This window comes from Ochotona curzoniae, unplaced genomic scaffold, assembly GCF_017591425.1.
Source record: "Ochotona curzoniae isolate NIBS_2020 unplaced genomic scaffold, NIBS_Ocur_1.0 contig_1014, whole genome shotgun sequence".
Classification (NCBI taxonomy): Eukaryota; Metazoa; Chordata; class Mammalia; order Lagomorpha; family Ochotonidae; genus Ochotona; species Ochotona curzoniae.
This window is the reverse complement of record NW_024464920.1, coordinates 35,616,799-35,637,561: the sequence shown is the minus strand read 5'-3', so window position 1 is coordinate 35,637,561 and position 20,763 is coordinate 35,616,799. Positions and strand designations below refer to the sequence as shown.

At 41.4% G+C, this 20,763-nt stretch overlaps 1 long non-coding RNA gene across 1 annotated transcript in view; it reads left to right on the top strand.

The window, feature by feature from the left end:
• LOC121162910 overlaps positions 1-20,763 on the top strand; it is a 60,181-nt gene that overhangs the window by 3,131 nt on the left and 36,287 nt on the right. Inside the window, exon 2 of the long non-coding RNA XR_005884863.1 lies at positions 1,120-1,201. This is a non-coding gene — a long non-coding RNA (uncharacterized LOC121162910). The remainder of the gene's footprint in view (positions 1-1,119; positions 1,202-20,763) is intronic.

Genomic DNA, 20,763 nt, shown 5'->3' with positions numbered 1-20,763 from the left:
TAGGAGAACAGAATTATGTTCATGTTTCCCAGCTTCAGCCTGGTTCGGTCCTTGTTGCACGCATTTGGGAAGCAGATCAGTAGGAGTTATTTCCCCCTTTCTTTCTCAATTAAATAATTTAAAATAATAATTTTACTTCAGATCCTATTTTAATGCTTTATCCAATAGTAAATAAATCAACTTGCAGCAAGATTAGATTCTTATTCAGTTTTTGAATGAAAAGGTATGATATGCTCCATGGAAGAGAGTAACAGTTATGTACATAGCTATGTGTCAGGCACACTCCAAGATGAGTCATACTTTTGCATAATCCTCACCTCTTGAGTATGGGTCGACCCTGTCTTCCTCCTATGCAGAAGAATGTGGCAAAGGTAACGGAATATCATCTCCATGGTCATCCTTAGTGATGTAAAACATTCAAAGTAGACTGGGGGAAAAAGTTTGCCCATCTTGAAGTGTCAGAATCCATTTTATGAGCTGTGTATTAAGAAGGTCATGTGGTAGGGCATCAGGACTGGCGGTTGTCCTTTCATTCCTGTATTTGTTCAGCTTCCCCTTTCTCTTACACAAAGCACTTAGTAATTCTACATCTAATGTAGTTGCTATAACTATCCTCGTATATTCTTTACTATATCCTTAACATTACAAAAACCAAGACTCCATTGCCCAATAGGGTTCCCTCTGGCTCCGAATACTCCATAAATGCCTTCAAAGACGGTACATGCTGTTAGGCAAAAGAAAAGAGCTGCTTCCAGACTAGGCCATAGGATTTAAATTCTGCTTTCTATGTGGTTGGTTCAAATACAGCACAATGGCTATGCTCACTGGTTTTGGGTGAGCTGGATTAAAGCATGTGAGACTTTTTAAAAGTATGTTATGAAATCATTTTAAGGTAGTTAAAATATCAGCTAACACATTTTAAGACTTTGGGAAAGATTCACACTAATATAATTTATAACAACTAATAGGAGTTTTATTATCCATTATGAAATTATTTGACACCATTACCAATCTAAAGGCAGGAAAAGGTTACTTCTGAAATGTGATTAACCTATTTTCACTTGGGAAGAATGGGAAGTTAAAAATAAAGTTATGATCCTCATCTGTATCTTTGGGCAGATTTCACATCATGAATGAGCAGAAATTCTGTAGAACAATGAAGACTGCTACTCTGCTGATGTTCTAGTGGAGCTGTTCCAAGGTAGGTGTTCTTTAATAATGGAATCTAGAGTTCATGTATGATTTTAAAGTTATTATTTTGACTAAACTTCATTAAGTATATTTAAGTTGATTATGTGCATTTTTTTAAAAAAATATTTATTTGGAAAGTATAGTGATGAGAAAGAGACAGAGAGGGAGAGAGAGGAGGAAAGGAGAGAGACAGAAAGAAGGAGAAAGAGAGAGAGAGCATATATTATATATTCTGGTCCACTCCTCAAATGGCTGCAAGAGCTAAGGCTTGGCTAAGCCAAAGCCAGCAGTCTGGAGCTCCATCTGGGCATTCTGCATGAGTTGCAGGGAAGCAAAGATGTTGGCTATCTTCTGCATTAGCAGGGAGCTGGATCAGAAGTGAAGCATCCAGGATTTGAGCCAGTGCTCATAGAGGACGCTGACATCACATCAAGTGGCTTAACCTACTCTGCCACTACACAGTCCCCTCTTTTTTTCTTTAATAGATATATTTAAAAGATTTATTTATTTAGAAAGCAAAGCAACAGAGAGAGAGAGAGAGAGAGAGAGAGAGAGAGAGAAAAGGGGAAAGAGAGGGAGGGAGGGGAAGAGAGGGAGAAAGAGATCTTCCATTTGCTGCTCAATCCCTCAAATGGCCACAGAAGTCAGGTTTGCGCCAGGATGAAGTCATGAGCCAGGAGCTTCATCTGGATCTCCCACATGGGTGGTGGAGACCCAAGTACTTGAACAATCATTTACTACTTTCCCAGGCACACTATTAAAGATCTGGATTGTAAGCAGAGCAGCCAAGACTTGAGTGAATTTTTAAATATGGGATGCCTTAATGGCAGGCAGTGACTTAATTTTCTGTGTTACAATGCCAGCCCAACCAGATTCTTGATTTTAGTTCCTGCAGTACGTTATGTACTTTCCTTGAGGCCAGGAATGCCTCTGGTACATAGAAGACATGAACAAAACCTTTGGAAGAGAGGGGAGCATGTCATGTCAAGAAGCCACTGGTTTTTTAGATGCGTGTACATGAAATTTGTGTCTAAGGAGTGTGTTTCTAATGTATGCATATGAAAACATTGAGTCAAACAAGAAGATATTAGAGAACCGCTTGGAAGCCAGCATAGTCTAAGTCCTGTGTGAGGGGCGCAAAAAGGCAGAGGCAGAACCTAGCTGGACTCCCCTGAGTTCCTGAGTAAGAAAGAAGTCATGATTATGCAGAAAAAAAAACACACATGCTATCATTGGGTATGTGCTTCGTGTTGAGCTCTGGGGACTACATCATGATAAACACTACCAACAACATGAAAAAGCTCCAGTCGTCATAAATGTCTATATAATCACTTAAAATAATAAAATTGTGATCTGGATGTTGTAAAAATAGAAACATATTATACAATCTGATTGTATTTGAGGCTGTAATACAACAACAGAACACACTTAAAAATAGAATACCCTTCTACTATAAATATTGAAAAGTTACATTTTAACCTTGACGGATATTTAACATTTGATTAGCAGTGATTTTCTATAGCATCTAGGGGCTTCCAAAAGCTTGATTGGAATTCTTTGGGTGGGTCAGGCTTTTTTAGGCACCATGCAAGGACACCTTCTTTTTTTCCTTGCCTGAATTTTTCCATAGCAAGCAGAGGCTTTGGAAATAATTGTCCTCCCTCAAATTGTAGTGATTGGGACTTAGTGGAAGATTATGTGATAATAAGGCTGTAGTTTGTCCTACTGTAAAACATTTGAGAAAAGGTTACAGTGAGCTATTGAACTCTGTGTTTTACCCGTTCCCACTGCTTATTCAAACTAATATCCAGACTTAATTAAATTAATTGGCCAGCCATGCAAGCTGACACCAGGGAGGAGGCATGGGAGCACTGTCCTTACCTGCAGCTTCTATTCTTTCTTCCTGCCATGTGGAGAACCCACAGCGTACTTCCAGAAGCCAAAATCGTCATCTTTCTTTTGAGACTTCCCTTTCCATTCATGTATCCATCTAGCAAATGTCCATCAAGTGTTTAGTGGATGAGTGAAAGAAATCGAAAATGATTTGCCAGGTTGGGGCTGGCATTGTGGCTTGCGGGAAGGCACCAGAAGGTGGCCAAGTTCTTGGGCTCCTGCCACCCATGTGAATGACCAGGTTGGAGTTATAGACTCCTGTATTTGACCCGGGCCAGATCTGGCTGTTGTGGCATTTTGAGAAATGAACAAGTGGGTGAGAGATCTCTCTCTATTGCTCTGCCTTTCAAATAAACACATAAATAAATTTTTGAAATATGTCAGCTGACATTATGAATGTATGAATTTTGTGAATGAGGTTTTATGCTTGGTACAGGGCATTAGGGTGTGTAAATATTTTTTGAATCCTTATATGCCATTTAGTAGAGTGCCCCTTATATCTGTTATATATAATTACATCAGTTATATATAATTTAGGGATCTTACATCTGGAATTTAACTTATCCAGAATTTATAAAATAAGGTATATATGTATAAACTTATGTAATATATATACATATATGTAATTACGTATGTATTATTTACATTTAAAGATAATTTCTTGAATGTGTTTGGCAAGGAAGAGACCAAAGTGAATGTATTTATTTAGGTTTTAATTAACTTACAAGTGGAAATATTAGAAGAAGATTTGGGACACTTATTTGACAGATTAAAAATAGGTGGGAGGAAATGAATTCCATTGGTTTTAGGCATGTGGAAGTCTCCTAACTTCTTTGTTAGGCAGGAAAAGATCTCCTTTCCTTATTTAGAGTTGAAGAACTAAGAGACAGAGTGATTGCCATTGTCACCCTCATAAACTGAGTAGGAGACATGCCTGTGGCCAGAATAGGTATCTTTTGGTTTCAACCATATCCAGGGGAAGATTCCTGTCTCTATACAAATAGTCTGTGTTTCCCTGAGCTCTGAGGTCTGCTGTTGACATGAGGCAGATATAAACTCAGAATTGCCACAGTTCAGCAGAAAATGATCAGTAGTTCTTTTGGGTTATCAACTCTGTGTTTTCCTTTTGTCACCCATGCATTGGTTATTCAGTGGCATGTATTTTCGACTCCATGTGCTGTAATTTTGGTGGTGTTGTTATTCTTGTTGCCAGATCGGGTGGCCTGGGGCTCCAATTGTGCCAGGAGAAGCCCACAGGCAGCCCAGTGACATGTTTGTGGGGGCTTGGTGTGTGGGCTTGAAGGGGTCTGGGGGATTATACAGATAGGGATGTGCAAGGACATGAGGACTCACATCCAGGATTGGTGGTCTGAGCATAGAGGACATTAGTCAGAACTAGGCCTCCTCAGTAGAAAAGATGGTGCACTGGATGGTTGGCACAGATGCACATGGAGGACATGGCAGCCCATTGAAGCCTACAGAAGACATCTGCTACCATAGCAGAGGAAGGAGGGTGGAACAAATAGGACAACTACCCCAAAGATGTGATGATAGCCAATATCTGGGCAAATGGAGACTCTAAGGTTGACCATGTCAGCCAATGAATCTTGGAAAAAGTTCCTCATTCTTGGATCAGCAGAATTGACAGCATTTCAGAACTATCAAAACCACTTAAGCAGAACCCTCAGAACATGCTCCAAAATGAGGGCCCTGGGTTGATATTACGTGGCTGTTCCCCATTCGTGGGTGCTGGAGCATTTGGGAGACAGGGTGTGGCTTTTCCTCTTATCTCCCTTCTCAAAAATACAGGAAGAAGAAAAAGAAAATTTGGAAGCAATATCCTCTCCCACTTTTCCTTAGCCCTCGATCCTTGCCGCCCTGATCAACTATGTAAACATCATCAAAAATAAAAAATTGAAAACAATTTTAGTTTGCTGTGAAGAGATTGTTCCAACAATTTGGTCAAAGATGAATTTAAAGAGATTTTTGGAAGAGGAGCTAAATATAGAGACTGGGCGATTTCTGAATTGTCAAATTTCTTAGGAGAGGCAAGGATTTATTATTATTTTTTTAATTGGAAGGGCAGATATACAAAGAGGAGGAGAGACATTTGATGATTCACTCCCCAAGTGACCGCAATGGCTGAAGTTGGCCAGGAGCCAGGAACTTCTGCTGGGTCTCTCATGGGAGTGCAGGGTCCCAAGGCTTGGGCCGTCCTCGACTACCTCCCCAGGCCACAAGCAGGGAGCCGGATGGGAAGCGGGCCTGCTGGGATTAGAACTGGCACCCATGGGCAAGTCTTTTAGATACTAAAATGCTGTATGTTAATAACACATCCCCATTTTGGAACTAGTCAAAGTAATATTTTACTTAGTTAGCTAAATCTATCGGTAAATTTTAGTAGCAGTGCAAAAAGAGAGAGTTTTTAATACCTATAAGCAATATTGAGAGTATATCAACAAATTACCAAGAAGAGTTGCAAATTAAATTCTGCAGTGATTCTACCAGAGGATTCCTAATTTTATTTTCTTTTAAAGTGTATCTCTTTTAACGTTTTATTTGAAATGAAAATGTCATTCTCAAGTTACTAATTTGACTTCTGAAATAAACATTTCTGCAGAAGACCAAACATTGAATAATGAAATTCTATAGGCTCGATTAAGCCAAAGGTCATGAAGGAGTAAGGTTCTGAACCTGAACAGTTTCCATGGAAACTGAATCAGAGAAGCTTTATGTCTCTAGCCTCCCCTGTACTAGACTGGCAGATTCAGATCCTTCCACCTGGTACCTTCTAATTTATCATGTCCCAAAGTGAACTTCTTTAAAAAAATTTATATATTTATTTGAAAGTCAGAGTTACAATAAGAAAGGGAGAAGCAGGAAAGGGGAGTTTCCATGTGCTGGTTCACTCCCCAGATGACTGCAATGTGCAGGGATAGGTTAAGCTGAAGGCAGGAGCCTGGAACTCCAAATGGGTCTTCCATATGAGTGGCAGGGGCTCAAGCACTTTGGTCATCTCCTGCAGCTCTCCCAGGCAAATTAGCAGGAAACTGGGTCATAAACTGAGCAGCCAGGAGTGGAAACATTTCTTACAGGGCGTGCTGGCATTGCATATTATTGTGTGATAACACTGGCTCTGAAAACTGAACTTCTGCTCCTCTATTCCACACTTGCTTTTCTATTAGTCTTATGTGTTTCAGATCATTCTTGTAGCTATTTAATTTAAAAACCTTGAAAATGTCAATTGCTTTCTTTTATACCATATATCCAATTTACCTGCCAGTCTTTTTGGTTCTATGTGCCAATATATCCATGACTCATCATTTTTTGCCATCACTATTACTATTTCACAGGTCTGAGCCTCCATCACTTGTAGCTCCCTTACTGGTCTCCACTCATCTTGCCTCAGCTCTCCATTTGTGTATATTTCCAACATAACATGCAGAATAATTCTATACAGTCAGGGCATGGCACTCCTCTGTTAAAGACTTTCCCGAGGCTACTCTATTTAGCCAAGTCCTTGCTTGGTATGCTCTACGGGTGCTTTGTGTTTTCTCACCATCTTCACCACCTCTCCTGTTTTCTGCCCACCCCCATCATCTGTCCCAGCTACACTGGCCTCCCTGTAATTCCTCAAATGTGAAAGACAGTCTCCTGTCTTAGAATCTTTGAACTTGGTCTGTCTGCTGTCCCACAGAGTTGCCTGTAATTTCATCAACTACAGGTTTTGGATGTCTTATTTAAATTGCAACTTGGACTTCTTATTTAAATTGCAACTTGTTCCAAATTTTGACTTCCCTCTTTCCTGACTTATTTTTTTGCACAGTATTTTTACTCTCTAAAATACTATATATATACTCACTTGCCTGTCCTTTTATTCATTGATGATGTGCCTGTAGTACCTCAGAACATGGTCTGACTCAGAGTAGATTTTCAGCAAATATTTTCAAGCAAATGAGTAAAATGCCACTGCTATTTCTTGATTTGGTTTGGAAGTCATGAGATTGGACTTTGTCATTCTTCTTGTTCTCTGGATCTGGACAGCTCAATTGGAGACCTGAAACTCCATTTCTCCCACTGCAGGTGTCCTTGTCCTCATTTATTTAAACTGTTTAGGAGGAGTATTTGCTGTGAGGAAAGTAAATTTTTCTTTGAAATTTGTTGCCTGAGTTCCCAAGTGAGGAATTTACCCCACGGGAAGATGCTTTTCTTTTCTGCCTGTTTCTCATGCTGGCATCAGCCCTGACTTGAGTAGAGTTCCCTGAAGGTGTCTTTGGAATTCTGACTGCCATGAAAGGCTGGGCTATAGCTGGAAGGGAGACAGAATGCCTCTGGGATGAAGATGTCATATCCAGAAATTCAGTTTTGTGTGAAGGGAGTGGACAAATGTGTGTCAGTCATTCATCTCATCCACTGTATGAGAAAGGAAGGTAGATAGCAAAGACATTCTCTCCTTCCCTCCTCTGCTCCAGAGCACTTATAATATTTTCCCCTGAGCTTCTGTCTCTTTCAACTGGAAATCACAGATGGAAATCACAGGTGGATGAGTCCATGATCCATCAGTCCCTTGTTCCTGTGAGTTAGGAGTCTGGTTCCATCCTCTGTAATTAGTGTCCAAGGAGATGGATACAATTGAAAACCCCATGGTTTTTTGTTTTGCTTTTTGGAAATGTTTTACTGTTTGACTTTAAATTTGCAACAGATCCTCTTATTCTAAATACCAAAATTTTCACATATCTTGTTGAAATTTTTGACATACTATGAATTGCTGGGTCAGGCAAAATCAGCAGAAATCATACATAGTCAGTAGCAAACATAATGTTTGTGAGATGAACAGGGCTGTCGTTATATTGGTACCGCGTCAAATGATTATCATCATGGAAACTAATATGGTGTCTGGAAATATTGAAGCTAAATTGGGTATTCCATAGAATTTCAATGATATGGAAAACATGAACATTTCTAGAGTTGTTTTTCTTTTTTGCTATTTGATTGAGTGTATGGATGTTTCTATACTGTTGTGATCATAGGCCATGGATGAAATCTCCTCTGGCATTAGCCCTAAGGAGACTTGTCTTGGCAGCTGGCTTCAGTCTTTAATCATAGGTCCCTCTTGGGGAAAACTAAAGATCCTGACAAGCATGGTTTGGTGGAGGGTGGAATCCAAGGACTTGAAAATATCACACAAGAGAACTTCCTTGGTGTTGTAGTTTTATAATTCTTTTATGTTTAAGCCTAATGTCTCAAACTTAGCTTATCCAGGGTCTTGGACAAACCAGTCTTTAGTCTTCAAGCTCTCTTCTCAGACCTCATTTTAAAAGCAAGTGGGCTGGATTAATTTTCGCTTTTGTCCTTTGTAGTTACAAATGCCAGGCTATTACTGCCTAATAGTAATGACTGTGCACCTTTCTTAATCACCTTGATAACGTTAATGTCTTTGATTTGAATAATGCCAGATCCATGGTGAACATCCACAGAGACCTCTGCAGTTGCTTTAGCTCCGAATCCTTCAGCACCTCTAGAGATAAATCTCCCCTTTTCAGGGAGTGGAGTTGAGGAAAGCTTTACAAATGAAACGATTCCCGAGCAAGTGTTTGCAGGATATTTATAAAGAGAAAGCAAGAAAGAAAGCAAGGGGAAAAGGCAAACTGTTGTACTTCAACAAATAATGAAAATCAGTTTGTTTACATACTTCCTTACATTCCTAACACTTTAAAAACGCTTTGTTGCTTAAACTGTAATTTCACAGTCAATTAATCCACCACATATTGTATGCCTTTTTTTTTGTAGACTGCTGTTCCAGGCTTCTACATCTTACAAACTGCAAATATTTCCTACCTTGTCAGAGTGATTGAAATGCAACCACTGACAGTGGCCACCTGATTTGTTAGGTGGGAAAAAAAAAAAAGAGTTTAAAAATGGAATCTTGGAACAGTGGAGGTTGGTGTCATTGGTCACTCTGGCTGGTCAATCTGGGCTGTCAGAATGTGGAGTTTTCTTTCCTTTGCTGCCGTTTTTAAAGTGGGGAGAGATACTGGTATGTTTTAGAGAAACCAGCACAAAAAAAAAACCCACAAAATTTTCACAGAATCTGTAGGAAAACAAGCAAATGGAACTTCGATGAGCTGAGTGGCTTTGGAAAGAGACCAGAGAGAATGAGAACCAGCCTGGGATGGGGCCATCATACTCCAGTTCCAGTTCTGTTATTTGGTGTCATGATGTTGGGTGAAGCGTCTCACCTGGTTGGCTGAACGGGCTGCCTGATTGGTGCACCCTCCTCCCTTCTCATGCAGTTGAGTGTTTTAACAAATTCTGATTGTTACTCAAGAAGCATCAGAGAGGGAGCATGAAAATGGACACAGCTGGGGGTGGGCGCCGTAGCACAGTGGGTAACCTGTTGCTTGGGAGACCTGCATCCCTTCTTGGAATGCCTGGTTTGGTCCCAGGTACTCTCCTTACTATCCAGCTTCATACTACACACACCCTGGGAAGCAGCAGAAGAGAACTCAATTTTCTGGGTCTCTGCTACCCTTGGGAGAGCTCTGGATTGAGTTCCAGACTTTGACCTGACCCAGCCTTGGCTGTTAGAGATATTGGGAGAAGTGACCTGGTGAATAGGAGACATTCCTTCTGTCTTTTTATCTCATTCTACCTTTCATATACATTTTTAAAAGCTTTAAAAAGTAAGTACATTTGCATTTACAATTATTTCAAAATGTGCAAACAACACAGGTTAAAAAAAAAGTTGGCGAATAGTTATTGTCTCTAACAAGGTTTTCCACGGAGGCTGAAGTCTGGGTGGGTGTGTGGAATGTTAATCCCTTGTGTGACCAGTGCTCGGGCCTTCTCCAATCATTTTGGCTCCAAAAATTTTGAGAGGTCATCATCCAGTGTTTTAGTTTATGTCTGGAAGAGACTGCAAACTTCACAGGACAGGAAGTCTGTCTTTTGTGCTTTATGTTCCATAAAGTACCATATACATTTAAACAGCTCCATAAATTATACTAAAAATAAGTGCTGATCCAACACATTCATCCACTCAATATTCAGCAGATTGCAGTGATGTTTTCAATTTTTTATCCTCAGATATTTTACCGTGTTTGGAATTTTTATGATGGTCTTTTGGAGACAGACTTTAAGCTTACATTTTGCCTTTTGGAGACATAACTCCAAAAGCTTCTTCCGGGGCCCATTCTTTAGTGATTGAAAAGCTCAATGACTGACTTACCCCAGGGGCCTTATTAAGGCCATTTTCTGTTGCATTACTAGGCTCATTCTGGGTGACATCCAGCAGTTTCCACTGCTATGTACACTTTTTCCAATTTTATACAATTTATGGGCAGCTCTTTTCAGACAAATCTTAAAACTGACTTCATCATGCTATTTTCTTGCTTAAAAATGTGCAGTGTTTCTAAAATCAAAGTCTTCACCTCTCAGCTTGCAGCTCAAGGTCTTCCATCAGTGGAAAAACATGTTCTGGAATCTTCCACTTGAAAAGCAAGGATGCAAGCCAATAGATAAAAGCTTCCTTTGGAGGCACAGGTCCCCTGTCCCTGCCTTGTCTCTTGGTTTACTTCTCCTTCGACAAGCTGTCTGTACTTAGTTCTGGCCTTCTTACCTTCTAGGCTGTTCACAGCCCACTTTGTCACTCTCCTAAAACTACTCATCCTGGTCACTGACAGTATCTTCATTGCCAAGTCCAGTTGTCACGTTTCAGCTCTGCATCCCGGACCTCTCACCAGTCTGCTGTACATCCTTCTGCTTTCATGTCTGCCTCTTTGCTCCTTTCCAGCTTTTTTTGCCATGCCCTCTACTGCATCTTGGAACAGTGGAATATTTCCAAGGTCTTTCTGGTACCTTCTTTTTCAGTGTTTTTCAAGTTTTTGGTTGAATTTTTAAATTGATAGACAAGAAATGGCACACATTTATGGGGTACAGTGTGAAATTTTGGCTTATTTTGTGTAATGATCAACTCAGGGCATCAATATTATCTGTCATTTCAAACATTTTCACTCTTTGTGATGAAAACATTTGAAATACTCCTCTTCTAGCACTTTCCCTACCTTTTACCTAATTTCAAGTCCTGTGACTTTAAATATCCATTTCAAGTTCATAACTAATTTTTATGTCTGTAAATACTGTCTTGGAGTCCGGGTTGCTAAAATATTCTCCTTTCAATATCTACTCAGATATTAGCATACGTAGCTGACCACCTTCCCAATGTTCGTTTCCTCACTGTAACTTTGATATTATTGGGGGTAGCTAAGGGCAATAATTTTCAGACTTCTTGCAGTGATGAAGAGCCATGGGAGATGTCAAGAAAATCTTCTGGAACCTTTTGGGAAATATACAACCTTGAAATAGACACACACCCTTGCTCATTCTGTTTCCTACTTATTCTTGCCTGAAACATGGGCCGGAAGTTGGAGATGCTACACAGATTGTAATCATAGGAAAACTGTAAGAATGCAAGTGATTTCTTTTTATTTGGTGCTTGAAGCAGGAAGATAAAGGGAACATTGATTGATTATCATTTCCAAACTGGTCACCCCTTTGTGGGGTCCTTGTCATATGAGAAAAACAAAAGCTTATAGCTTAGGTCCTTGACCCTTCAGAGACCTAGACAGAGAACAGGAATAAACAGAATCATATCTAAAGACACTTTTGGCTGTACTCTTTCCCTGATCGAATTGTTCTTATCAAGAATTCCCCATTTTAGCCCAAGAGCCGACTTACTCAGCCCCTGACTGTTCTGCCCGAGTCCCCAGGCACCTGCCACGTTGGCCTTCTTTCTGTCTTTAGATGTGAATGTAAGCTCATGATTTTTCTCCTTAAGGGCAGATGTGTTTGCTGCTTCCTCTGGCCGATGCCTGCATGCTGAGGCTTTCTCATAACTTAGGTCTCAGCTCTAACTCCATTTCCTTCGAGGGGTCATCCTTGGCAAACTGATGAAGCACGCCGCTTCCTCTGGGCCAGACTCTCGCCTGGACTGCGTATCCCCTTCTTTACCCCAAGTCTACTGCAGGCTACTGCCTTCCTCAGAGATCCTTCTGTCTTTTGATCCCCGAAAGGATCATCCACAAGTAAGACTTCCTGCAGCCTGCTGCTGCTCTCAGGTTGTTTGCTATGCATTTTCATTGTCCTAGGCAAATCTTTAAAAATGACAAGTTGTACAATTTCTTTAATACCTTCGGGGTCTGGCACATGGTGGGGGTATAAAAATATCTAATAATTTAATAACATCCAGATTTTCTGTAAATGGTACCTTTATAGTCATTTTCTGCTCCCCCTCCCCCAAGATCTACTATTAGTAATAGCGTTTGAGAAGTAGAGAGAGGGAGAGAGAAAGACATCTTCCTTCTGCTACTTCACTTCTCAAATGACAGTAGTGGCCGGGTTGCACTAGCTTGAAGCCAGGAGCCAGGAGGTAGCCATGTAGGTCTCCCATGTGGGTGGCAAGGCCCCAAACCCTTGGATGGTCTTCCACTCCCTTCCCAGGCACATTACCAGGGAGCTGGATCGGAAGGGAAGTAACTGGCACTCAGGTGTTTTATATGAGATGCAAGTATTGCATATGATGGCTTAATCCACTGTGCCCCCAGTGCGGGCCTCATGTCATCTGTTTTCATCTTAATTACCTGTTATGCTTTTAGTCTCTCTTTTTGTCTGTCTGGTGAACATTTTATAATACAAAATAATATAATAAGAACATATGACATAATACAGTGTATTTCGCAGTCCTTTTCTTTTGGTGGGATTCAAAGCTGCGAGTGGAGAGAATGAGGGTACCAACTGACGCTGCGTTCTCCTGTGGATATGCACACATACCGAGACATAGCCCAAAGCATGACCGTGAACTTCAGCCATTACAAGTTTTGTTGCAATGTGGGGAACAGTGCACTTTCTTGTATTCCAGAGAAGGCCATGGATCATTTTCAGTGGGACCTGAACTTCTGTTTTCAGAAGTGATTAGTGATTACAAATTTGTACAGATCTGCCCATATTTTTTTTCTGGTATCCATGGCAACTAAAAAAAAAAGGTTACCTCTTTGAGAGGCTTAACGGGAGCAATCAAGGGATTGTCTTGGTCGCAAGCAAGCTGGACCCTCTGAGGTCCAGTTCTCCATCAAAGGTCTCATCGGAACCTAGTCATCACCGAGCAGAAGGAACCCATGAAATGAACAATTCCCTCCCCGTCCCCACTTTTCTTGGTTGAGGATTTTGCAGGAGTGATAATAACATGGTTAAATTCAGTCAGGATTTAATAAACCTAGACCTAACCTGCTCCTGGTGATTTGTTAATTACTTTTGTGCTGTTTAGTGCTTGTTTAGATCAATCTCACCATTTAGAAAAGTTCAGCTAAAATTTAAATCAAATCTGTAGTGTATTAGATGAATTTTTAATACCATGAAAGAGCAAAATTCAAGAAAATTTAAATTTAAATTGGGGTTATCACAGAATGCTCTTTCTCTAACACAGTTACTGTAATTTTAAGGAGATTATAAAAATTCTCCGTATGTTAACAATAAAGATATAATGAGTAGTAATCTCAAAGCAGGCACTTGGACTCATGTGCTAAATTTAATACCACTCTTTACCAGAAAAAAAAAAGCTTTAATATAAACATTTGAAAATTATCAAGGGGATATGTACATTGTAGATCAACAAAAACTGGGCTAAAATGATATTCTAGTTCTATTTCCTTTTAGCATTTCAGCATTGCTTTCTTCTGTAGAGAACCGACCCAGAGTCCTGTCTGCGGGACGTAGCATCTCTTTGCTCTGGTGTGTTCTGAGTCTGGGCAGCGTCAGGTACACGTCAGCACGAAGGTCATGAGCTGCTAGCAGATCTTTGCCAAACTTCTGCTGGGGCTCACTGCTTAAGCAGTGGACGATTAGAAGACAGTGTACATGTATGTGCTGGCGTGGATAGTTTTCCATGAACAGATGGCAAAATGATAAAGTAAAAACATACACAGTGCGTTGTTAACACTTCCTCCTGAGAAGAGGGAGGGTGTGTAGAGCCTTCAGCACCGTCTAACCCTTGAAAATGAAGACCCAGGCAGGAGGAGGTTTACATATTTATTTTTCAAAAACCAGAAGTAAATTCTTCCATGTGAGATAGAGAGAGGAGGAAAAGCAGTGAGGAAGATCTTCCATCCATTGATTCACATCCCAAGTGGCCGCTGTGACTGGAGCTGTGTTGATCCGAAGGCAGGAGCTTCTTTGGGGTTTCCCACATGAGTGCAGGGGCCCAAGGCTTTGGGCCGTTCTGGATGGCTTTCCCAGGCCAGAAGCAGGGAGCTGGATGAGAAGCGGAGCAGCTGGGATTAGAACCAGCACCCAGATGGGATCCCGGCATGTGCACTGCGAAGATATTAGCCACTAGGTTATCGGACCAGTAACTTATTTTATTGCACCTCAGTAACTTATTTTTCTGTCCCTTCTCAAAAAAAAAAAATGCTGAGTTCTTCATTCCAGGCTGCTTTGGTGGTTCTGAGAGTAGACCTTTCCTGAAAGACAGTAGGCTGAAGTAAACTCAAGAAAATCTTGAGATCCATGGACCTTGCCTTCCATTTTTTTTCCCCCCTGATAAAAACTTCACAAAATAACGAAAGAAATGGGTCAGGTTAAGAAGTGTGATTTCCCCGGACAGCAGACAAAATCGGAAGGCCACTTCCTCCCAGAGGAACGGGCCTTGCTCCTGGTTCCTTTTCAGCCCTGGGTCCCCAAAGACCACACCAGTCAGTTCTGCGTCCGTTTGCACAGCATCCCTTTGGGAAGGTGCCACCTCCAAGTCATCACAACTTTCCTGTGGACCAACGAGAGCTTTGTGTCCCTGTGACAAGCCCCATCAGGGAAAAGGGGCAGCCAGCTGTTGTAGGCTCCCATAAGAACAGCTGGCAGGTGATTCCACAGGGCACAGTGCTTCTGTAACACGCCCTGAAGAACAGCTGATGGGCCAGGATGAAAATAAAGCAAGTAAAAAAGAAGTCATGGCTAGGAGGAAAGAGGCAACTCAGCAACCATGATGGTTGCTGACACCCTCTAGGGCAACTGAGCACAGCGGGGGGCTTCTCTTCCAGTCCTCTGGCACCCAGCATGGTGGGTGTGGATGCAGGGAGAGGTCCCAGAGCCACTTGAAAATTCCAAGAAAACAACTTCTAAAACACCTGTGGACATTATAGAATGGCTGTGAGATTACAAGAAAAGAAAAAAAAGTAGGAAGCACAGAGAGCTCTCTCCACATGTCCTATTTCGGCTAACATGTTGTCTTGGTGTGGGGTTGTATGTGCCACACATTATTGTTAATGAAAATGCATGGGTCACGTTAGAGGCTACTCCATGCTGTAAAGTTGTATTGATTCAGTAAGAAGCATAATGATTCCTGCCCATCACGGCAGTATCAACACCACCGTGTCAGAGCCCTGCAGACACACCGTGCAGTTCCTGTCCATCCTGCCACCCCTCTGCCTGCCAGTCCCTGGCAACTGATGCTATTTTTTCCTCTGTGATTTTGCCTGTTTCAGAGTGCCATCAGCCTTTCAGACCGACTTCTTTTATAATAGCAATATTTGTTTTGTAGCTTGTTAGCCTGCTTTTTTTTTTCTCACTCTGAATAATATTCAAGCACGAATGTGAACTAGTTGGTTTCTATATTCACCTATGGAAGACCAACATTTTTGCTTGCAATTTTTTTTGGCAGCTATGAATAAAGCTGCTGTAAATGATTGTGTGCAGGTTTTTTTTTTTTGGTGAATGCATATTTTCTTTTGTGATTGTTTTATCTTTATTTCTATTTATTCTGCAAGTCAGAGTTACATACAGAGAGATTGAGAGGGACAGAAAAAAGGGGTCTTCCAGCAGCTGATTCACTGTCAGATGGCCACAATAGCCAGGGATGGCACAGGCTAAACTCACTCCTTGGGGTCTCCCATGTGGTGCCAGGCACTCAAGCACCTGGGCCGTCTTTGACCGCCCTTTCTAACCATAGTTGGACTGCTGGTGGAGAGCCAGCACAGGAACTGGCAACTAGCCATGGCAACTTTACCAGATCTGCCTGTGGATTTTCAACTTATTTGGGTAAATACCGTGGAGTGCATCAGCTAGATCAAGTAGTTAAGCGAGGAAACTGTGGCGTGGGGAGTGTGGAAGGGTTTAGGAATAATAGGTACAACTGTAAGAAACCCAGAGGCTACAATTCTAGCTCTGTATCCTCAGGAACGCAGTCTTGAGTGAAAGGCACTATTGCATTTTCTCTGGATGCAAACATTTCCTTCTTATTTTCTTATTTATTTATTTATTAGATTAAAAAAAGTTTACCGGAAAGGCGGATTTACAGAGAAAATGAGGTACAAAGAGAAAAGTTCATTCCCCAAGTGGTTGCAACTGCTGGATCTGAGTCAACTAGAGCCAGAAGCCAGGAGCTTCTTCTGGGTCTCCCAAGTGGGTTCAGAGTCCCAAGGCTTTGGACCATCTTCTATTGCTTTTCCAGGGCACAAGCAGGGAGTTGGATGGGAAATAAAGCATCCAGGACATTGGCTGGTGCCTATGTGGGATCCTGGCACGTGCAAGGTGAGGATTTAGCCCCTGAGCCATTGTGCCAGACCCATCTTTCTTTATTTCTAAGAAGATGAATAGATTAGACATTATTTCCAGGGTTAAGGTTTTCTCCCTTGAGAAAATACACTCACTAAGGGACAAGTGCTTGAATTCTTGCCTTGTCCCCTTTCTGGCCCGGATCACTTGCTTGTTGCCTCTCAGCTGCTTCTTGCTACCATAAGGGCAAGGTTGCGGTGAGTCAGTGACACAAGGTGTTCATCACCTGGCAGATCATGGTCATGGATGCTGCTCTGCATGGATTCTTTCCATTCTTCCCCTTGTACGAACCACAGCACTCTCTCTAAGCCTCTGCTGGAGCCGTCTACTCACCATCCAAGCTTCTGCCTGTGTAATTTCTACTATTCACTCTTTCCTGGGTACATCTTTCCTCTTCAATGATACAACTAGCAGACAGCTTGGCTCCTTGCTTTTTCTAGAGGGTTATGGTGGTTGCTGCCTCTCCCAGTCCTCATGGTTTTTAGTACCTACTGCATACACTGCTCTTGTGCAAGTGCCTTTAATCACCTTGGGCACATCCCTCCAGCATCACTTCTGTTGGCTCTTTCACCGTGCCTGTCTCACAGCGGCAGTTTGACAATGGTAGATGTTCATGGAAAAATCAGCATTTGTCTTACTTATGTCTCTGCTTCCAAGGACCCTCGTGACTTCACAATGCTTTGCTAATTCTACTTGGATTCCTTTGCAAAGTTTTCATTTCCCTTCGAATGTTGTTGATTCTTTTAGTTTCCTGAAACATGAAATGACCAAATAAAATTGCAGTGTAGCATAAAGGATGTTTATGAGAGATTTGTAAGAGCCCAGGGAAATTCCTCTGTTGTCAGATCAAAAGTAAATTCAGAGCATACAAAATTGCTCATACAGCATGAATACATGTACATACGTATAGTTTTAAGAAAGCATCGTGGAACTGTCAGCTGCTGAGGGAATCATGTCTGGGCATGATTGCAATTTGGTTTTTTTTCTTTCTTTTTTTCTTTCTTTTTCTTTTTTCTCTTTTACCTAATGCTTTTTGTTCACAAGTGCTCTGGCTAGATTTGCAGTGCATGGAGATCAAGTCTGATTTCTTCCACTAGGGGTCACTGTGGCTCTTTATTATTATGATTATTTTATCTATTTGGCATCCGTTTTAGTAGAAGGAAGAGCATTCAGTCATGGTTATTATTTTTAGCAAAGTTAAGAGAAATGTTAAAATGATAGCTCCCTTTTTTAAATACAAAGAAACATCTTCCAGAACGATTGCGCTTCTTTTTAGATTTTGCCATCATTTATCAGGAACGTTTCTGTTTTACATTGGCCACCCACATTTAATTTATTGTTGTGGAATATTAGCGCGATACCATTTATTTTGTTATTGAGGCAGAATTGCACCGTGTTTTCTATGGCATGAAAAGAGCAGAACTAACCCTTTCTGTTTCTGCTCCAGTTTTTAGCAACCTTTTCAAAAGGTTTCTTCTCAGCAATACAGAAACATATCTTCTAAGAGAACTCTTGAATATTGAAGAATTAAATCTAACTAATGACACACAAGATGTGCGCCACGGAGAGCATCTTTAAGGCAGAGACAGGAGATCTAACACGTTCTGTCAGTGCTGTGTCTTTAAAAAAAAATTCTTTCCAGTAAATCCAGCAGGGATACAGGTGGTGTTCTTCTGCTTGAAAAATGATCAAATATTAAGAATTTTAAAAAGGAAATATAGCCCTCCAACATTAATAAGATGCACTCGGAGAATAACATCATGCCAAATGCCTAAGCAGTGGTGATAAGCAAGGTCCTTATTTTTCCTCCTGGAGTCTTAAATTCATTTCACTATAAACCAAGAAGCTCTAAATTTTATATTGCTTTGAAAACCTCATCTTTTCCTCTCATCCTCTTTTTACTATTCGCAGCCTTGAAAAATGGTGTCCCAGTCACCTCATAAGATCGTATTTATTTTTCACAACCTGGGTGATTTCATGTCTGGCATATTCTTCCTATAGCATCATCATTGAATTTACAGACATTTCCCACAGGTCAAACTGTCTCTCAGTGAATTTCCAAATCAGTTATCTGTTATTGATCAAGGGTCCTAGCTGGATTATAGCGATTAGGATAGGGGTTGCATTCTGCAACTCCCTCTGACTGCTCTACTCATCTACCATATGCCGGTGTTTGCTCCCACCTTCTGACAAAAAAGCACAGCCCCAGGTCCCTAGTGTTGCTGAAAGCTTTGAGGCCAGATGTAAGCAGCAGGCAAGCCCAGCCGCCTGCGGTGGTGGGGGGAGTCCTGCTGGGCGGGGAAGCCTTTCTCTCTCCGGGAGTCACTTTGCCTGGGTTTCAGTCTCCACCCTTGCTTTAAGTCCACCTTCACAATCCGGTCTCTCCAAAGTGGAGTGATTAAGGATTCTCTTGATGCAACGAATGCAGGATAACTGGGTGATTAAAAAACATTTTTTAAAGTGCTTCCTTTCCCTTCTTTTCTCTAATTCCAAATCCTCCACATCGATTTCATGTCCTATCCTTGGGGTTCTCCGTGGTGGTAATTTTTGCAATTGACTCCAGTGTCTCTCAAGCTTTTGAAATAGGGACACTTTGGCAGGGCAGGGAGTGTGTCATGGTCACTTGGAGTCGGAGATATATCCGAAGCTGAGGCTTATTTCTGCCACCCACCAGACGTGTGGCTTTCAGACTCTCTAAGCTCATTCAGTGAACTTTGGGGTTCTCTAAAAATGAGGAAAGTGACAATGGCCGACGGGGTCATGTCTATCAAATAAATAGTATTGTGTCTGGCACGTGATAGGCAGTCGTCATGGGATAGGAACTATTGCCAGTCGCTCTTCCAGTTCCACCACCCCAGTGTCAGCAGTGCCTCTCAGATTCACGCCTGTGTCGTGGTTCTGATCAGACCCTGCTCCCTTCAGCCCGGAGAGGTGCTGCCTTCTCTTTCTTCTCTTCCTGTTATCCACACTGCTTATGCCAGCAGCATGTTCTGCTATAAAACCCAGATCTGAATAGGCCACATGTCTGTCTCAATAACTCCAGATGGTTTCTTCTTGGTAAGTGAGCAAATATGGAGACGTTTGTTGTAGCGTGCTCTAAATCTCATCTGACTTTTTCAGCAGCATACATTCCTATTCATTCTGTTTGATGAGCCACTCCTCATCCTTTAATAATGTCATGAACTTTATCTGCTCTCAAACCTTCAGTCATCTCCTCCCCGTCCAAGTTCAACTGGACACGCCAGCTTTGTGAAGTTGTCCTTGACCCCAACACCTGAGAGGGCTGCTGCCTGGGAAATCTGCAGGCACTTGGCTTGTATGGTTCCTGTGATGTTTGTTTTCTGATCTTCTATTAAAGTTACGTGTTTACTCATCAGTATCTCTTCCTTCACACTTGGAACTGATACGATAAACTCCTACAGATCTTGAGTTAGAGTTCACTCCGGTTTATTTTCTTCAAGGGTCCAAATACTACCTTTAAAACCACATCCACACATGAAACAAAACATGAAAGTGGGGTGAGTGTCACTAACGAGAGGCAAACCAAGGGGCAGGCCCTTGTCATCTGGGTGGTCAGCGGAGGTGGCTCCGCTGGATGAAGCACAGGTGATTCCTACAACAATGTTGCGTTGGCCAACATCAATCTGCATAGCACAAGGAAATGTCAGCACGAGGAAATGAGCACAGCTTTTCCATTTTATTGGACCAGAGTACAATTCCAGCTCTGTTATTTGGTACTTTGATCTTGTTAGCTTATTAATCAATAGATTATTAAGGGGATTAAAGCAAATAGCATATGTAAACTATTTAATATTAGCTAACTTTGATGAAAGGTTATGATTAACCCATCTAATCCTCATCGTATTCGATGAGAGAAGCACCGCTCATGTTGGCAGGGTGACATAAGACATAAGGCAACACATGCCTGGCCTTTGGTACCCTGCCTCTCCTGTAAGAAGTGACTGACAAGTGATGGCAATCATTTTCTTGTTACTTATTACAAGTCAGCCAATAATTAACAATCAAATATCATCTCAAGGTGATTGGCCAGTGTTTTTTTTCTCTCTAGTAAAACTATGA